This window comes from Mercenaria mercenaria, chromosome 16 (assembly GCF_021730395.1).
Source record: "Mercenaria mercenaria strain notata chromosome 16, MADL_Memer_1, whole genome shotgun sequence".
NCBI classification, from domain to species: Eukaryota; Metazoa; Mollusca; class Bivalvia; order Venerida; family Veneridae; genus Mercenaria; species Mercenaria mercenaria.
Genome location: NC_069376.1, coordinates 69,122,696 through 69,139,534, shown reverse-complemented (window position 1 = coordinate 69,139,534; position 16,839 = coordinate 69,122,696). Strand labels below are relative to the sequence as shown.

General features: G+C 35.3%; 1 long non-coding RNA gene across 10 annotated transcripts in view; it reads right to left on the bottom strand.

The window, feature by feature from the left end:
- LOC123540678 (uncharacterized) overlaps window positions 1-15,377 on the bottom strand; it is a 28,708-nt gene extending 13,331 nt beyond the window's left edge. Inside the window, exons 1-7 of one of the 10 annotated variants that reach the window (XR_006684249.2) lie at window positions 14,510-15,377; window positions 12,513-12,629; window positions 11,888-11,985; window positions 11,479-11,662; window positions 9,746-9,855; window positions 7,693-7,890; window positions 825-1,193 (exon numbers count right to left, since the gene is read on the bottom strand). This is a non-coding gene — a long non-coding RNA (uncharacterized LOC123540678). Of the gene's footprint in view, window positions 1-824; window positions 1,194-7,066; window positions 7,308-7,692; window positions 7,891-9,745; window positions 9,856-11,478; window positions 11,666-11,887; window positions 13,530-14,509 lie in introns of those variants that run through there. The other 9 variants (XR_008367937.1, XR_006684257.2, XR_006684255.2 and 6 more) reach the window with 9 other exon arrangements.
- Window positions 15,378-16,839: the final 1,462 nt, after the last annotated feature.

Here is a 16,839-nt window from a genome sequence, read left to right as displayed (position 1 = left end):
AGGCTGAATGAATCTGGACGCATACCCTAGGTGCACAACTGCACATGCTGACCAACATACCTGTAAACTTTGGTGACTCTAGGTCAAATACTTTTGGAGCTACACACAACACAACATTAAAATGACCAATTTTTAACTAAGTCAGGGGCCATAACTCCTACAAGACTGAATGAATCTGGACGCAAAACCCTTACTGCACAACTGCACATGCTGACCAACATACCTTTAAACTTTGGTGACTCTAGGTCAAATACTTTTGGAGCTATGCGCAACACAACATTAAAATAATCAATTTCTAACTAAGTTAGGGGCCATAACTCCTGCATGACTGACTGAATCCAGATGCCAAACCCCAGGTGCACAACTGCACATGCTAACCAACATTCCTGTTAGCTTTGGTGACTCTAGGTCAAATACTTTTGGAGCTAGGCGCGACACAACATTACAATGACCACTTTTTATAAAGTCAGGGGCCATTACTCCTACATGACTGAATGAATCCAGACGCGAAATCCCAGGTGCACAACTACACATGCTGACCAACATTCCTGTAAAGTTTTGTGACTCTTCGTCAAATACTTTTGGAGCTATGCATGACACAACATTCTCTGAAGGACGGACGGAAGGACGGACAAGGGCAAATCTATATGCCCCCCAAAAGTGGTGGCATAAAAATGGGGCATAATGTATAATATATTGATGCCAGATTTATGGATCTTGTGTCAAATAATCTGGGTGATGATTTGAAACAACTGTTTTAAGTTTGAATCAAGTAGGATTGCTCTCCATATACTTCATATAGTTGAGCTAAAAACAAATCATACCATGTGTTTCAAGCTGGAAACAGCTGAACTTCATTGCGCTTTTCCCACTGATGTAGTTTGTATTGAAATCTGCCTGTTCCACTCCCACTGAGATGTATATTGTCAAACCGGAGTTAAAGACCACCTCTGAACAGAGACAACATGGCTCTAAAGAACACATGTTTTGTTTCCCATTTTTACATTAAATTTTACAGTATATTTTAACCTGTGAATAATGACCACCTCCCAATAAAGACCACATTTTGACTCTCCCAAGGGTGGTCTTTATAGACAGGTTTGACTGTACTGCAATCTGCTCCCTCCACTCCCCTATATACCAGCTCTTCTGCCGAAGTTCCTTGGCAGTTGTAGAATCACGTTGTAGATCACCTTTGAATAAACCAGAAAATATTGCTGTTTCTTTCGTATGTTCAAATAATATTTCTAAAATGTGACCTTACTGCATCACACAATTTAAGCTTGCAGTGCAAGTAAGTAAATAAGTAACAACTTTATTTCCAGAGGCTACACATTGGGTTTCCCCATCTGCCATGTGGGCCTCAATATAATATATACAGTTTATACACAACATTAAACAAACATTATCAAGCATAGAATATCATTAATACAAAATGTACAATACAGGATTTAAACAAGCAAGCCAAAGAAAAAAGATATAGAATGAGGTGAAGTTATAATCCAAAACCAACAACAATCAAAGGCCTGAATGGCCTGAGTCGGCTAATGATTGATGTACTGACAGTATAGTCTACCAGTTTCAGTTTGTTTTTAGTTTTTTTCTTAAAATTTCATAACACAGCTCGATATTTACCCAAAATATTATATCCGGATACGATTACACTTTTCTCCAGTTTGAACAATATATTTTACAAATTGTGATGAAGCGAAGACATTTAGCAGCAATTGGCAGTATCTGACATTGAAGTTTACGGTTAAATTACCTCTTATTTAAATCTTTTCATAAAAAGGTTGTTTCGTTTCGCCAAACATAGACGATCTACTTTCGATTTCAAAAACTACAAGAAAATACAATTTAATGTTTCGCTGATTTGTTTATTTCTCGAAAAATAAGAATTAAAATCATTTTTAATATCAGTAGTAACTAAACAAACCAGTAACAGCTTCTTCCTCCGTTAATTTATCCGTTTACTGACTGCAAAATTCAACCCACGCAAAGTTTATAGAAATCATACGATGCGTGTTTACGTTCAATGTGGGAGAATTAAGGCTGATCGGCTATGTTACCTAACGCATCCAGACGATTCAGATTTTGTTTTTAAAAAAGCATTGTGTGCGTTTCTGTAATTTTATATACGTTTTTATACGCTTAGAAATTATTAGACATGCGTATTTGCATTATTTCTATACGTAATTTACGTTAATACGCATCTTATCTGGAGCCCTGCTGGAACTATTTTTTGTCTTTCGCTGGATGTTACCCAAGCTTTGTAAGCCTGCGCAATTCTTAAAATGCACATTTATGCTTAATGAGTTACATTCGAGAATTGCACAATTACAAGTCATAAATATGACAGATTACATCGTATATTGGTCATAGCAAAGGGAATTGACACAACTTAACTTCATTCATGCAGTGAACTGTTTGAAATTTGAGAAATCTAATGGAACTACATCCCTTCACATGTTATTCGGTCCATTTAGAGAATCGTTGGATAGCAAGGACTCGTCAAAAGGCTTTCAGCCTTTAGCCGACTCAAAAATAAACTAGAGCTGTCACTAATGGTGAAAATGCCCCCGCAACACCTTGACCTTTGTCCTGGTGACCCCAAAGTCAGAAGGGGTGGTGTACTCATTAAGTACTATCAGCAAGTGAAGTTTGAAGGGCCTAGGTGAAGTGTTTCGCGAGTAAAGTGCCTTCATGCAAAAAAGTTAACATTGGCCCCTGTGACCGTGACTTTTGACCTGGTGACCCCGAAGTCAGTAGGGATGTTGCACTCGGTAAGTACTATCAGCATGTGAAGTTTGAAGGTCCTGGGTGCAGTGGCTTGCGAGTGAAGTGCCTTCATGCAAAAAGTTAACGTTGGCCCCTGTGACCTTGACCTTTGACCTGGTGACCCAAAAGTCAGTAGGGGTGGTGTACTCAATAAGTACTATCAGCAAGTGAAGATTGAAGGTCCTGGGTGCAGTGGTTCGCGAGTAAAGTGCCTTCATGCAAAAAGTTAACATTGGCCCCTGTGACTTTTGACCTGGTGACCCAAAGTCAGTATCGTTTGTGTTCTCAATAAGTACTATCAGCAAGTGAAGTCTGAAGGTCTTTCGTGCAATGGTTCGCGAGTAAAGTGCCTACATGCAAAAAGTTTAACATTGTGACAAACTAACGAACGAACGAACAAACAAACAGACAGTTAAAAACTCATATGCCTCCCTTCGTAGGCATAAAACTGCATACTTATTTGACTTGGAATTACTGTTTGAGATAGCGATGGTTCCTTTAACTGTTTAATGCACAAGAGCTGTCAGAGGACAGTGAGCTCGACTATTCTCAGTGCTTGATAGTATAAACTATGAGTAAAACTTTAACATTACAATAAGCATATTCTAAGTTGAAAAGGGACCATAATTCAGTCAAAATGCTTGATAGAGTTGCCTCCTCCATTTTTACAGACTGGGGTCATGACAATAAACAAGTATGCAAAATATGAAAGCAATATCTCATTGGACTTTGAAAATATTTGGGGTGGTACGCAAACTTTAACATTATTCTAAGTCGAAAAGGGGCCATAATTCAGGCAAAATGCTTGATAGAGTTGCCTCCTCCTTTTTACAGACTGGGGTTATGATGGTAAACTAGTATGCATAATATGAAAGCAATACCTCAATGGACTTTGAAAATATTTGGTGTGGTACACAAACTTCAACATTTGTGTGACGCTGACACTAACGCTAACGCTCACGCCGACGCTGGGGCAAGTAGGATAGTTCCCCTATTCTTCAAATAGTCGGGCTAAAAATGTCGCTTCACGTATGAGCTTTGAAATTGTTTTAGCGTTTCTGATTTACGGATGGTAGGCAGTATTTCATTCCATAATTTTGGACCAGAATAGGCAAAAGATTTACGAAAGAATTCTACTTCAGGTTTAGGCACTTTTAGTTCATTATTACTCTTTGAGCGTAGGTTGTAATTATGAATTTAATTTTTATTTTGAAATTTTTCTTTCAAATAGTCAGATGTTGTTTCATAAATTTATAGATTTATACATAAATATTGCCATTTTTTATTAATTCAATAAAATTTAATTTCATCCAGTTAAGTTCCTTGAATAAAGCTGCAGATGTGGTGTCAAAACTTTTATCAAGAAATAATCGAGCAGCTCTCTTTTGGAATTTAATCACTTCTGAGATTTGACCGTCAGTGCAGTTTCTCCAAATTGTGCAGCAATAGTCCAAGTGTGGAAGTACTATAAGCATTGTAAAATAGTTTCCTTGTATTTAGATCAAGATAGTGTAAATATAATTGTGTATTGCATTTCTTAAGTGTTTTGTCAACTTGTATTTTCCATTTGAGTCCATTATCAACATGCAAGTGCATTTCAATTAATCAGTCCAAAGGACAATTGCAAACCATGTCAAAGGAAGTTCAGTTTAGTGATTACCCTACTCTGACTACAGCACCTTACAAATATATTGTAACAATAGTGTTAAAAAATAAAATGAAAACTAGATCCCCATGGGCAAAATGTCAAGCCCGCCAGCTGTCAAAAGGACTGGGAGTTGCACATGACACTCCCTGTCTCATTGAGGCAAACATTTATGCCAAATAAAAAAAAGAGATTGCAAAATGTTACAATATAAGTTATTTAAAGTAACAACAAAAGGGATGTAAAGCTTTAAACAAAAAAAAAAAATGTGTGTAAAAAAAAAAAATCTTTAAATTTTTAAAAAAATTCTAAGTCCACACAAAAATCCTCACCAGTAGAGATAGGTCAAAATTCACTTGAAAATTGGATGTAACATGCATGTTGAACTACAGAAAAGTGGTCTTGATTTTTCCCTATGACCAGTAATGAAAAAAGTTACGAATATAAGCTATTTATAGCAACAACAAAGGGAAGTAATTCTAGGATCTTGCATATGAGGTTATAATGCAGTAATTCGGTCCAAAATGTACTTCCGTGGTGTAGTCGAAAGAAGTCCCTAATAAATAGATCCTAATTTTTCCATTTTTCGCGCATTTGCGCGTAAATCAGGGGCCAAATGGGCATTATTTCACTCGTGGAATGAATTTTACATAAAATAGGACACGTTTCATGCTAATACTCGCATGTTTTTGAGTTGTTTACTTGAAAACGAAAGTAGGGTGTTTATTCTGCGGACCGCTTTCTGAAATGCAGCAATATGAGGGTACCTGACTTCAGTTGACTTGCATTTCACTGCATACTATTCAACACCCCTTTTTCTTTTCGTTTTCTTGAAGCAAATGTATGGATATCTTGTGGAAAATAGGTCTACGATGGAGTGAAAATCTAGAAACTGTAACAAAATTGGTCTGAAGTAGCTGAATTTTATATGAAACAAAGAACAATTTCTTTTGTTGGTATATAGCCTATAAGAGCTGAAATAAGACTTTTCTTGAAACACATCACAATTAGTCTTCATAGTCATAAATCGATTGTATATGTTATAAAATGATGTTTTCAATGCAAAATAACCATTAAATTTGAAATTTTTTGAATTTTGACCATATTTTGAGTAGATGCGACTATTTCGGCAGCAATTTCTGCAATAGAAAGGCCAATATTTTGTCTCCAGAATGTGTGAAAATGCACAAAATGCGTCCATTTGAGTCATATTCATGACGGAATGAATGATATTTCAGAATCAAAGTGAAAAATGATGCATACAGGTGAAACTTTTACCAAAATTTACAATGAAGCGACTATAGAGCCTAAATTTAGCCCAGAAAATGGGTAGGGGGTGGCCTCACTTAAATGCCTATATTTCTCTAAAATCTCGAATTTTCACAATGAAACTTGTTAACATGTTCGGTATTACATCTTTCTTGAAAATAGAGATGAAAATGTTATGAAATTTGATAAAAAGATATCTCTTATAGGTTATAATGCAGTAATTCGGTCCAAAATGTGCTTCCGTGGTGTAGTCGAAAGAAGTCCCTAATAAATTGATCCTAATTTTTCCATTTTTCGCGCATTTGCGCGTAAATCGGGGGCCAAATGGGCATTATTTCACTCGTGGAATGAATTTTACATAAAATAGGACACGTTTCATGCTAATACTCGCATGTTTTCGAGTTGTTTACTTGAAAACGAAAGTAGGGTGTTTATTCTGCGGACCGCTTTCTGAAATGCGGCAATATGAGGGTACCTGACTTCAGTTGACTTGCATTTCACTGCATACTATTCAACACCCCTTTTTCTTTTCGTTTTCTTGAAGCAAATGTATGGATATCTTGTGGAAAATAGGTCTACGATGGAGTGAAAATCTAGAAACTGTAACAAAATTGGTCTGAAGTAGCTGAATTTTATATGAAACAAAGAACAATTTCTTTTGTTGGTATATAGCCATGACACTCCGTCTCATGGTGATGAACAGTTGTGCCAAGTTACATCAAAATCCCTCTATGCATCAAAAAGAAATGCTCCAGACAAAGTTATTCTTATATCTGACTTTTGACCTCTAATACTTCAGTATGACCTTGACCTTAGACCTAGGGACCTGGTTCTTGCGCATGACACTCCATCTCAGGGTGGTGAACATTTGTGCCATGCGACATCAAAATCCCTCTATGCATGAAGAAGAAATGCTCCAGACAAAGTTGTCATTCTTGTATCCTTTGACCTCTAAGTGTGACCTTGACCTTAGACCTAGGGACCTGGTTCTTGCACATGACACTACGTCTCATGATGGTGAACAATTGTGCCAAGTTACATTAAAATCCTTCTATGCATGACAAAGAAATGCTCCAGACAGTCATTTTTGAATTTGACCTTTGACCTGTAATTGTGACCTTGACCTTTGAGATAGGAACCTGGGGTTTGTGCATGACACTCCGTCTCACCGAGGTCAACATTCATGCCAAATATAAACAAGATTGCTCCATGCATATTAAAGTTATGGTCTGGACAAACAAATCCGGACGGACGCACTCACATACACCGAACAGCCATTTGGACAACTATGTCTTCGCATCCGCAGGCTCGACAACAAAAATATAACTAGAAGGTGTTTTTGACACAAAAACATATGTCTCACCCTATGTATACCTTTAGCTCTGGTGGCCATTTTCTGCAGCAAAGCAGAACATGTCGGCAGTATGCACAACTAGGCTTTGTACTGATGTGAAGTTTCGACAAAATCTGTCTAGCAGTCTGACCAGTGAACGCCGGACAAAATTTTTCTACTTTGAGCTCTGGTGGCCATTTTGCAGTGAAACAGAACGTGCCAGCGAGGGCTGGTACTGATCACTCCTTTGATGTTCTGTAGAAATCCAGCCAGCAGTTTGACCTGTGAAAGGTGGACAAGATTTTTTATTTTTAGGCGGCCATTTTGTGCAGCGAGGTGAAACATAGCGGAGACATATATAACTAAGCTTGGTACTGATTGTTCCTGTGGTTTTGTTGAAATCCAGCCAGCACTTCGACCTGTGAAAGCTGGACAAGATTTTCTATTTTCAGCAATATGCACGGCTGCACTTGTTACTGATCACTCCTTTGAAGCTCTGTCGAAATCTGGCAAGCAGTTTGTCCTGTAAACACTGGACAAACTTAATGCAGATGGATGGACATACAGACGTCGAAGGCAAAAACAGTAAGCATTCTTGACCTATGGGGGAGACATAGTAAATCAGGTGAGCTAATGGGTTAACTTAAATGTTTGACTAAATACTCACAACTTCTGGTTTCAGCAAGACTGGGTTAATCTGCAGCAGCTACATAAACCCGCCTTTCTGTGACATATCTTGCAAGCTCACGACTTGTTGAGTTACTGGCTGGAGTCATTTCCCTTATTGACTGTTAACTTGTGATATTTCTACTTTTCGCACCATCATTTGTCTCCTTTACCTCTGCCAATTTTCCTTTATCATCTTCTGAAACAATTTCAAAATTTGTTAACACATGGTTTCAGTCCCGTGCTTTTAACTCATTTTGTATGAATGCATCGTCCCACTGTTATCAGTGTACTGCATTCCAATTCTCAGCAGTATTAGGCTAGTGCATGCTGCATAAATGTGTCAATACAGCAGTAGCTCTAAATTCCAAGTGACACTTTCAGTCATCACATTTCATTGCTCTTATAATATTCTCTTTTAGTTGGACCAATCAAATTTTTTGTTATGTAACATAAATAAAGCCAGAATATATTGTAAAACAAGAGGGCCATGATGGCCCTATATTGCTCACCTGAGTTTAATTGCTCACTTGAACAAATTTCTTTGCTAAAGCTTCAAAAACAAAACAAAAAACTAGGTGAGAAGGTCATGGTGAAGATTTTTCAAGATATGTACTGAAATCTGTTAAAAAATATACAGGTGGTCCACGCTTCTTTGCTTAACTTCAAAAACAAAGTAGGTCAGCAGGTCAGGGTTAATATTTAAGATGAGTAAGATGAAATACTGTATTCTATCAGTGAGATATAATCCATATCACTTACTCTTTATCACTCATTGTAACAAGAGCTGTCTCCATAGGATGACACATGCCCCCTATGGGACTTTGAATGAATAGTTATGGCCGATGTTAGAGTTTAGGACCTTTGACCTACGGACCTGGGTCTTGCGCGCGATATGTCGTCTTACTGTGCCACACATTCATGCGTAGTTATTTTAAAATCCATGCATGAATGACAAAGATATGGACCAGACACACCCATCAATGCACTATCATGACATATGACCTTTAACGTCTAAGTGTGACCTTGACCTTTGAGCTACGGACCTGGGTCTTGCACACGACACATCGTCTTACTGTGGTACACATTCATGCCAAGTTATTTGAAAATCCATCCATGGATGACAAACATATGGACCGGACACGCCCATCAATGCACTATCATGAAATACGACCTTTAACGTCTGTGACCTTGACCTGGGTCCTGCGCGCGACACGTCGTCTTACTGTGGTACACATTCATGCCCAATAATTTTAAAATCCATGCAAGAATGACAAAGATATGGACCGGACACGCCCATCAATGCACTATCATAAAAAATGACCTTTAATGTCTAAGTGTGACCTTGACCTTTGAGCTACGGACCTGGGTCTTGCGCGCAACACGTTATCTTACTGTGGTTCACATTCATGCAAAGTTATTTGAAAATCCCTCTATGGATGACAAAGATATGGACCGGACACGCCCATCAATGCACTATCATGAAAAATGACCTTTAACTACAGTGTGACCTTGACCTTTGAGCTACGGACCTGGGTCTTGCGCTCGACATGTCGTCTTACTGTGGTACACATTCAAGCCAAGTTATTTGAAAATCCATCTATGGATGACAAAGATATGGACCGGACACGAAATTTGCGGACAGACCGACAGACGGTTCAAAAACTACATGCCTCCCTTCGGGGGCATAAAAATAATATAGCTTTGCAGATCTACTTGTACACTGTGTATAAATTTTAAATCATTTGCTTAAAACAGGCTGAAAATTATAGTCACACTTTGTTCTTTACAGTATATTTCTTGATTGAAATTATTTTACTTAACAAGAATTTCATAACGTTATGCAGCAAGAAATAAAATAAAATGGAACTTTATATTGTGTGTGTCTTTCTAACATCACATTATCTTTGTCTTAAAAGATCGATGTTGAACTTGATCATTCTTAGCTGAAATTGAAAAATAGTGTGCACACTTCCATCAGACTGTAAAGTAAATATACAGCAGCACAAATATTTTAAATAACCCAAAACCTTGTTAAATGATACCAGACTTACCTTCAAAACCTATATCGATATTGTCATCAGACCCCTCCAATGTTCTTTGAGCTGATCCGTTTCTCCGAACTCTGGCTGCAGACATTATTATAGAAACCAACTATCGATGTCTGAAGTAATGAATGTTTTTGTTCATATCAATCTTTTTTTTTTTTTGTCTGGGAAAGAAGATAATATTTTGACAAACTTGCCTAGCATTCACTGTCCTTTACCAGAAACAGAATAGGTATCATCAACACCCTATTTTTACAAAAAGCAACAACATTTTTAAAACAGCTGACATTGTCTTTAAAATCAGCGTACTGTAAAACCTGTCTAAAGCAGCCAGCTATGAGTGTGGGGAAAAGTGGCTGTAGCGCATGTGGCTGCTTAGTTAATGCATGTCATTTATAGAATGAAGGGAAATGAGACACTGACTGCCTAAGACAATTTGGCTGCTTAATAGAGGCGACAACAGGTTTTAATGTATGCTAACTGTAGCTATGGCTGATGTCCAAGTAAACTTTCTGCTCAAGTGATTTTGGGTCTGTCTGGCTGTCGGCAGTGAGCGGCCATTGCGCAGAAACACTTCATTAATGCTGTTTTTAAGTCAATTTGCACACATGCGAAGCTTTCAACCCACCATTTTTAAAAATGTGAAAATCAAGGATCTTCAATAAGTTCAGTATTTTAGTGACAGATTTAACTTTAGCAGCAGTAACTTACCTAAATTTAACATATGACATGTATGATTTATTAAAATTACAAAATCTATCAAATACAGTTTCGAGGAATCAAGTTTACAATGTTATAAATCAGTATGGTTCATATAATCTATGTTCATAAAAGCTTGAGGGAGGTTGTAGATGTTTCAAATCTACTTGAAAAGTGGCTGAAGAAGCCTGACGAAATTTTTACAATTCTTATCCACTCGGACATTAGCAGAAAAAAATATTTAAGCGACAATATTATACAATTATCGACTTTTTCATAGGTTGATATCAGGATTTATCAACCCGAAAACAGTTATATTCACTGAGCCGGATACCAGAAACAATTTTGTTTCGCAGACGTAGTATACATACCATTTTTGTATCTTAATGTAGTTGGTACACCCAATAGACAATGAATACAGATAATGTACCTTTCTAGTCTGTACATGTTAAAACTATCCCCCTTAACAGCATACTAGCTAGTGAGAAGAACTGTACCCTGTGCAATCCATGCAAGTGATTGATGATATATTTCAAATTAAGCTGAACTCGAAGAGTTCCTGTATTTGACAAAGAATGATCTCAGTTTGAACAAATCAAATGATATAACTTTTTTAATAACTGATGTAGTTCTGTTTTTAAATGAAAAAAAAAAAAGGAAAAACACTTTGTAGCAGTTAGCATTAGAACTTTAACAGTTAACTTCACCTTTTTTGGCAATGGCAATATGCTTTAACCTTTACCCTGCTTTTTTTCTATAATGGACTGGTCAATCATTTAATTTGGGCAGTACCACTTATGATTCAAAGGGGTGTCCACTTAAAATTTACTGACTGAATAGCGAACAGCGCAGACCAGGATTAGCCTGCACGGAGGTACAGGCTGATCTTGGTCTGCACTGGTCACAAAGGCAGAATCATTTGCCGGCAGCAGGTCAAAGTTTAAATGTTCATTGTGTGTACTCCCTAACTATCTGCAGAAGTTCGAATGTAAACGGCTGTTATGAAAAAATAAATTTAATATGAATTTAAGTTTCATTACCTCAACATTCTTGTATGATTTGACCAGCTATATCTAATCTATGATGTATCACCCTGGATCTACTGTATGTTGAGATACCATCTGTCAGAGTTGGTGCTGGTGGTGTGAGGGATTATATCTACAGCATGTGACAATTTTCACCATCCACTGATTAAGCCTTCTGATTCTTCATCCATGGGTATTTCTGCTAATAAGAGTGTTAATGTTTTGGAACTTAGGCATCTAAAATCATGGTAAAAGTTACATGGAATATATTAGTTAAATCCTGGTAAACTAGTCTAAATAAATCAATCATCCTCCACCTCTAATATGAGTGAAGATGACATTTACCTGTGTTGAACAGGTCAACATATCAATGAAACCTTTTATAAACAACACTACAAGTATAATTATAAACAACAATACATACCAGTGCCTATCATTTGGTTTGGAAATCAGTCTTGTAGCCTGCTACTTAAATTTCCAGCATTTACAGCTGTCACATTCAACATCTTTTGTCTTCTGTCTCTAGAAACAGTAAAATGTAAGAGACCTGTCATGTTGTTACATTCAATGTTTATATATCCAGCAGTTTTCCCTTACATATTGCTACAAATGTCATTCTAGGTTTAATATTTATTCTATCTTATATTCTGTATAATATTGTATAACTGTATCCATATGTTTGACAAAAACTCGTATACTGTAGAATTACGAATTATACTTTCCTGAAACACAATTTAGTTTTATACAATAATAAACAACTAAGTATCTACAGCATAAATAGAACACATTCTCACACTAACATATTTTGTATTAATATTTTTTATACAGTCTTTTTTTTTCGGCTTATTTTGTGGCCATATTCTAAAACACTACTTCAATATACAATTCCATTCATATAATTATGCAGCTTGCTCTTTTTACAAACACTTCTAGATTATCAATCAGGAATGGATGGGCCAGGTCAGGATGGGACAAAACAGAATGGGGAGGAACAGGAATAGACAGGACAGATTCCCAACTCCACAAAATATATAATTTCCAGTAAGTACCAATTTGTTATTCTTTCGTCACTTCAAAACTACAAATGAATACAGTCTCTTCTTGAAAACATTCTTCATTCTTTCCCAGGGAAAATCCACAGCTTCAACAATGGTCAGCAAATATGACTGAAACACACAAAAGTATTTTACCTATCAAACAATTTTTCCAAACTTCTTAGTGGACTACTTAGCGGACCATATTGTTAATCGGTTTTGAAAAATGTATCCAATGCCATATATGTTATCCACTTTAAATAAAGTCCTTACTTACTTACTCAAAATACAGCAAGAATGTAACTTTCAACAACTGTACATGAACCTTCATTTGCCCATGCAAGTGTGGTTCCAGATTTAATAATCATTTGTCTTTTTGTCTTTAGGTAATAGACTGATTCCATAATAATATTATGAACAGCTCAAAAAACAAATGTTTATAACCTTTTCTATCAAATATATATCTACTTATAAAGAAGTGTACTTTTACTTCTTATAAAGTGTTACCATAGTAAGGGTCAATTGCACGATTAAAACATATTCATAATTATTCTATATATACACATATTTTCTCTTCCTTTATTTTGGCCATGCTCAACATAAATATTTTAATTCTAATATGCTATATTATATATTATTTGTACTATCAAACATTTATTACCCATCAGAAATGGGATGGACTGGGTCAGGTTGGCTTAGGATAGGCATGAATGGGAAGGAACTGGACAATGTTCCCATCCCTTACAAAGTATCAATTTCAATTATTAACATTTTATGTTCTTTCTTCACTCTAAATACTATATAAACATCATATATACATTATACAGAAGTATACTTTTACCACTTCTTATAAAGTGTGACTAAAGAAAGTGTCAAAAAGTGTCAACTACATGAACATGACATATTTTCACACAAAAATATTTCATATCAAATTTATTTATTCACATCTTTTCTCTGCTTTTAATGCAACTATGTTCTACATTAATGTTTTCATTCAGGTATGTTATATTATATAATATTTGTATAAACATATCAGGAATGAGATGGGCAGGGTCAGGGTGGAATCAGAAAGGATGAATGGAAGGAGCGGAATACAGGACAGTGATTCCCCCCCCACAAAAGTACCAATTTCCCAAAAATTAACATTTTTAAATTTTGTCATTTTTATAACTTTAGATTTTCTTTTCCCCGCTTCATATTAAATCCTTTCTATTGCACTTTATATTCCTTTTCTGCCCTTTATAATTTAAAATCCAATCAATTGCTGACTATACAATATGAATGGGACATAAAGTCAGTTGTCATGGCAGTCTATTGACCTTTTCTATCATATATACATTTTTACAAAGAAATGTACTTTTACCACTTCTAATCAAGTTTAACTTTAGCAAATGTTCATTGCACATTAATAAGACATATTTTCACATGAATAATTATTTCATATTGAATTCATTTATACAAATCCATTCTCTGCTTATTTTGTTCCCATACTCTACACAAGAGTGGTTCCAGATTCAATAATTATTCCATATAAGATAATAGACTGAATCCATAGCAATAATACAAACATTTCCAAAAACGCATGTTTTCAACCTTTTCTATCATATACATATATTTTCTTACAAAGAAGTGTACTATTATCAATTCTTATAAAGTGTTACTATTGTATGTGTCAATTGCATGCATAAAACATATTTTCATACTAACATATTTCATATTAAATTCATCTATATACATCTCTCTGCTTATTTTGTGGCCATGCTCTATATTAATATTTTAATTCAAATATGATATTATTATTTGTACATTCGTATCTGGATTACAAATCAGGAATGGGATGGGCTGGGTCAAGATGAAATGGGGTTAGGACTGATGAGAAGGAACTTGACTACAAAGGACACAGATTCCCACCCCCACAAAAAGCATCAATTCCAATGATTAAATTTGTTATGGTCTTTCTTCACTTTAAATACTACAAATAAACAAAGTCACTTTTTTCACATTCTTCATACTTTTCCAGGGAAAATCCAGCACTGCTTCTTTGGCTTGCCTTGACCACTTGACACCATTTTCCTGCTTCAACTTGCAACTCAAACTGAAAAAAAAATGGACTGGTATAAGTACTGTTAATAAGCATGGCATCAAGAAATATAAATTACTCCTGTAATTCTGCATATATGTACCAAGTAGAATAGCATAAGTAATATTATTACCTTTCAGACAATTCTTTTTCCAGACTTTTCAAAATATCGTTGGAGTGTAACTTCTGAAAACTGTACAAGTGTGGTTCCTGATTGAATAACTATTCCACTTCAGATAATAAAACTATTTATAATAATATTAAGAATGTCTCGAAAAATTCATGTTTTCAACCTTTTTCTATCATATACTTATACATACATCTACTTATAAAAAAGTGTACTATTAACACTTCATATAATGTGTGAATATAGAATTTGTCAATTGGATGAATAAGACATGATTTCTCACTAACATATTTCATATTAAATTGATTTATACACATCTTTTCTCTTCTTATTTTTTTGCCATGCTCCACATTAATATTTTAATTCAAATATGCTATATTATGTATTATTTACACAATCATATCTGGGTAATCAATCAGAAATGGGATGGGCAGGGTGAAGTTGGAATTGGATAGGATGAATCGGAATAAATGGTATAGACAGACAAGAGATTCCCACCCCCACAAAAGTATCAATTATAATAATTAACATTTTTAATTGTGTCACTTTTTATAACATCTAGATGATCTTTCCTTGCTTCATATTACATCCTTTCTATGGCACTTTTATATTCCTTATCTGCTTCATAAAAAGTCCAATCAATCACTGACTATACATTTTGAATGGGACATAAAGTCAGTTTTCATTGGCAGTCTATGACCTTTTATCATTTTAACATTTTACAAAGAAATGTATTTACCACTTCTAACAAGTTTAAACCCATAGCAAAATGTTCTTGCACATTAATAAGACATATTTTCACATGAATAATTTTCATATTGAATTCATTTATACCAAATCCCTTCCCTGCTATTTGTTCCCCTACTCTACACAAGAGTGGTTCCAGATTCAATAATTATTCCATATAAGATAATAGACTGAATCCATAGCAATAATACAAACATTTCCAAAAACGCATGTTTTCAACCTTTTCTATCATATACATATATTTACTTACGAAGAAGTGTACTATTATCAATTCTTATAAAGTGTTACTATTGTATGTGTCAATTGCATGCATAAAACATATTTTCATACTAACATATTTCATATTAAATTCATCTATATACATCTCTCTGCTTATTTTGTGGCCATGCTCTATATTAATATTTTAATTCAAATATGATATTATTATTTGTACATTCGTATCTGGGTTACAAATCGGAATGGGATGGGTGGGTCAAGATTTAAATGGGGTTAGGATGATGAGAAGGAAAATTGACTACAAAGGACACAGATTCCCACCCCCCAAAAAGCATCAATTCCAATGATAAATTTGTTAGGGGCTTTTTCACTTTAAACATACAAAATAAAAAAGTCACTTTTTCACATTCTTATACTTTTCCGGGAAAATCCCGCATCTTTTGGGTTGCCTTGACCATGGGCCCATTTCCTTTAATTGCACTCAAACTAAAAAAAATGGATGGGTTTAAAATACTTAATAGCATAGGGGCTCCGGCGAGTGGTTGAGTGTTTACTTCAAACCATTTGCCCTCATCGATGGGGTTCGAAACCCCATTTGGGGCTAGAAATTTTTCAGTGAGGAAGCCATCCGCTGCTTCGAGGGGGTGGTCACCCCGTGCCCTCGTGATAAATATGCACGAGGGGCCCGGGTCTTCCTCCACATTAAAAAAGCTGAAATCGCCAATGACCTAAATTGTGTCGGTGCACATAAACCAAAATAAAATAAATTTAAGCATGGCATAAGAAATATAAATTACTCCTGTAATTCTGCATATATGTACCAAGTAGAATAGCATAAGTAATATTATTACCTTTCAGACAATTCTTTTTCCAGACTTTTCAAAATATCGTTGGAGTGTAACTTCTGAAAACTGTACAAGTGTGGTTCCTGATTGAATAACTATTCCACTTCAGATAATAAACTATTTATAATAATATTAAGAATGTCTCGAAAAATTCATGTTTTCAACCTTTTTCTATCATATACTTATACATACATCTACTTATAAAAAAGTGTACTATTAACACTTCATATAATGTGTGAATATAGAATTTGTCAATTGGATGAATAAGACATGATTTCTCACTAACATATTTCATATTAAATTGATTTATACACATCTTTTCTCTTC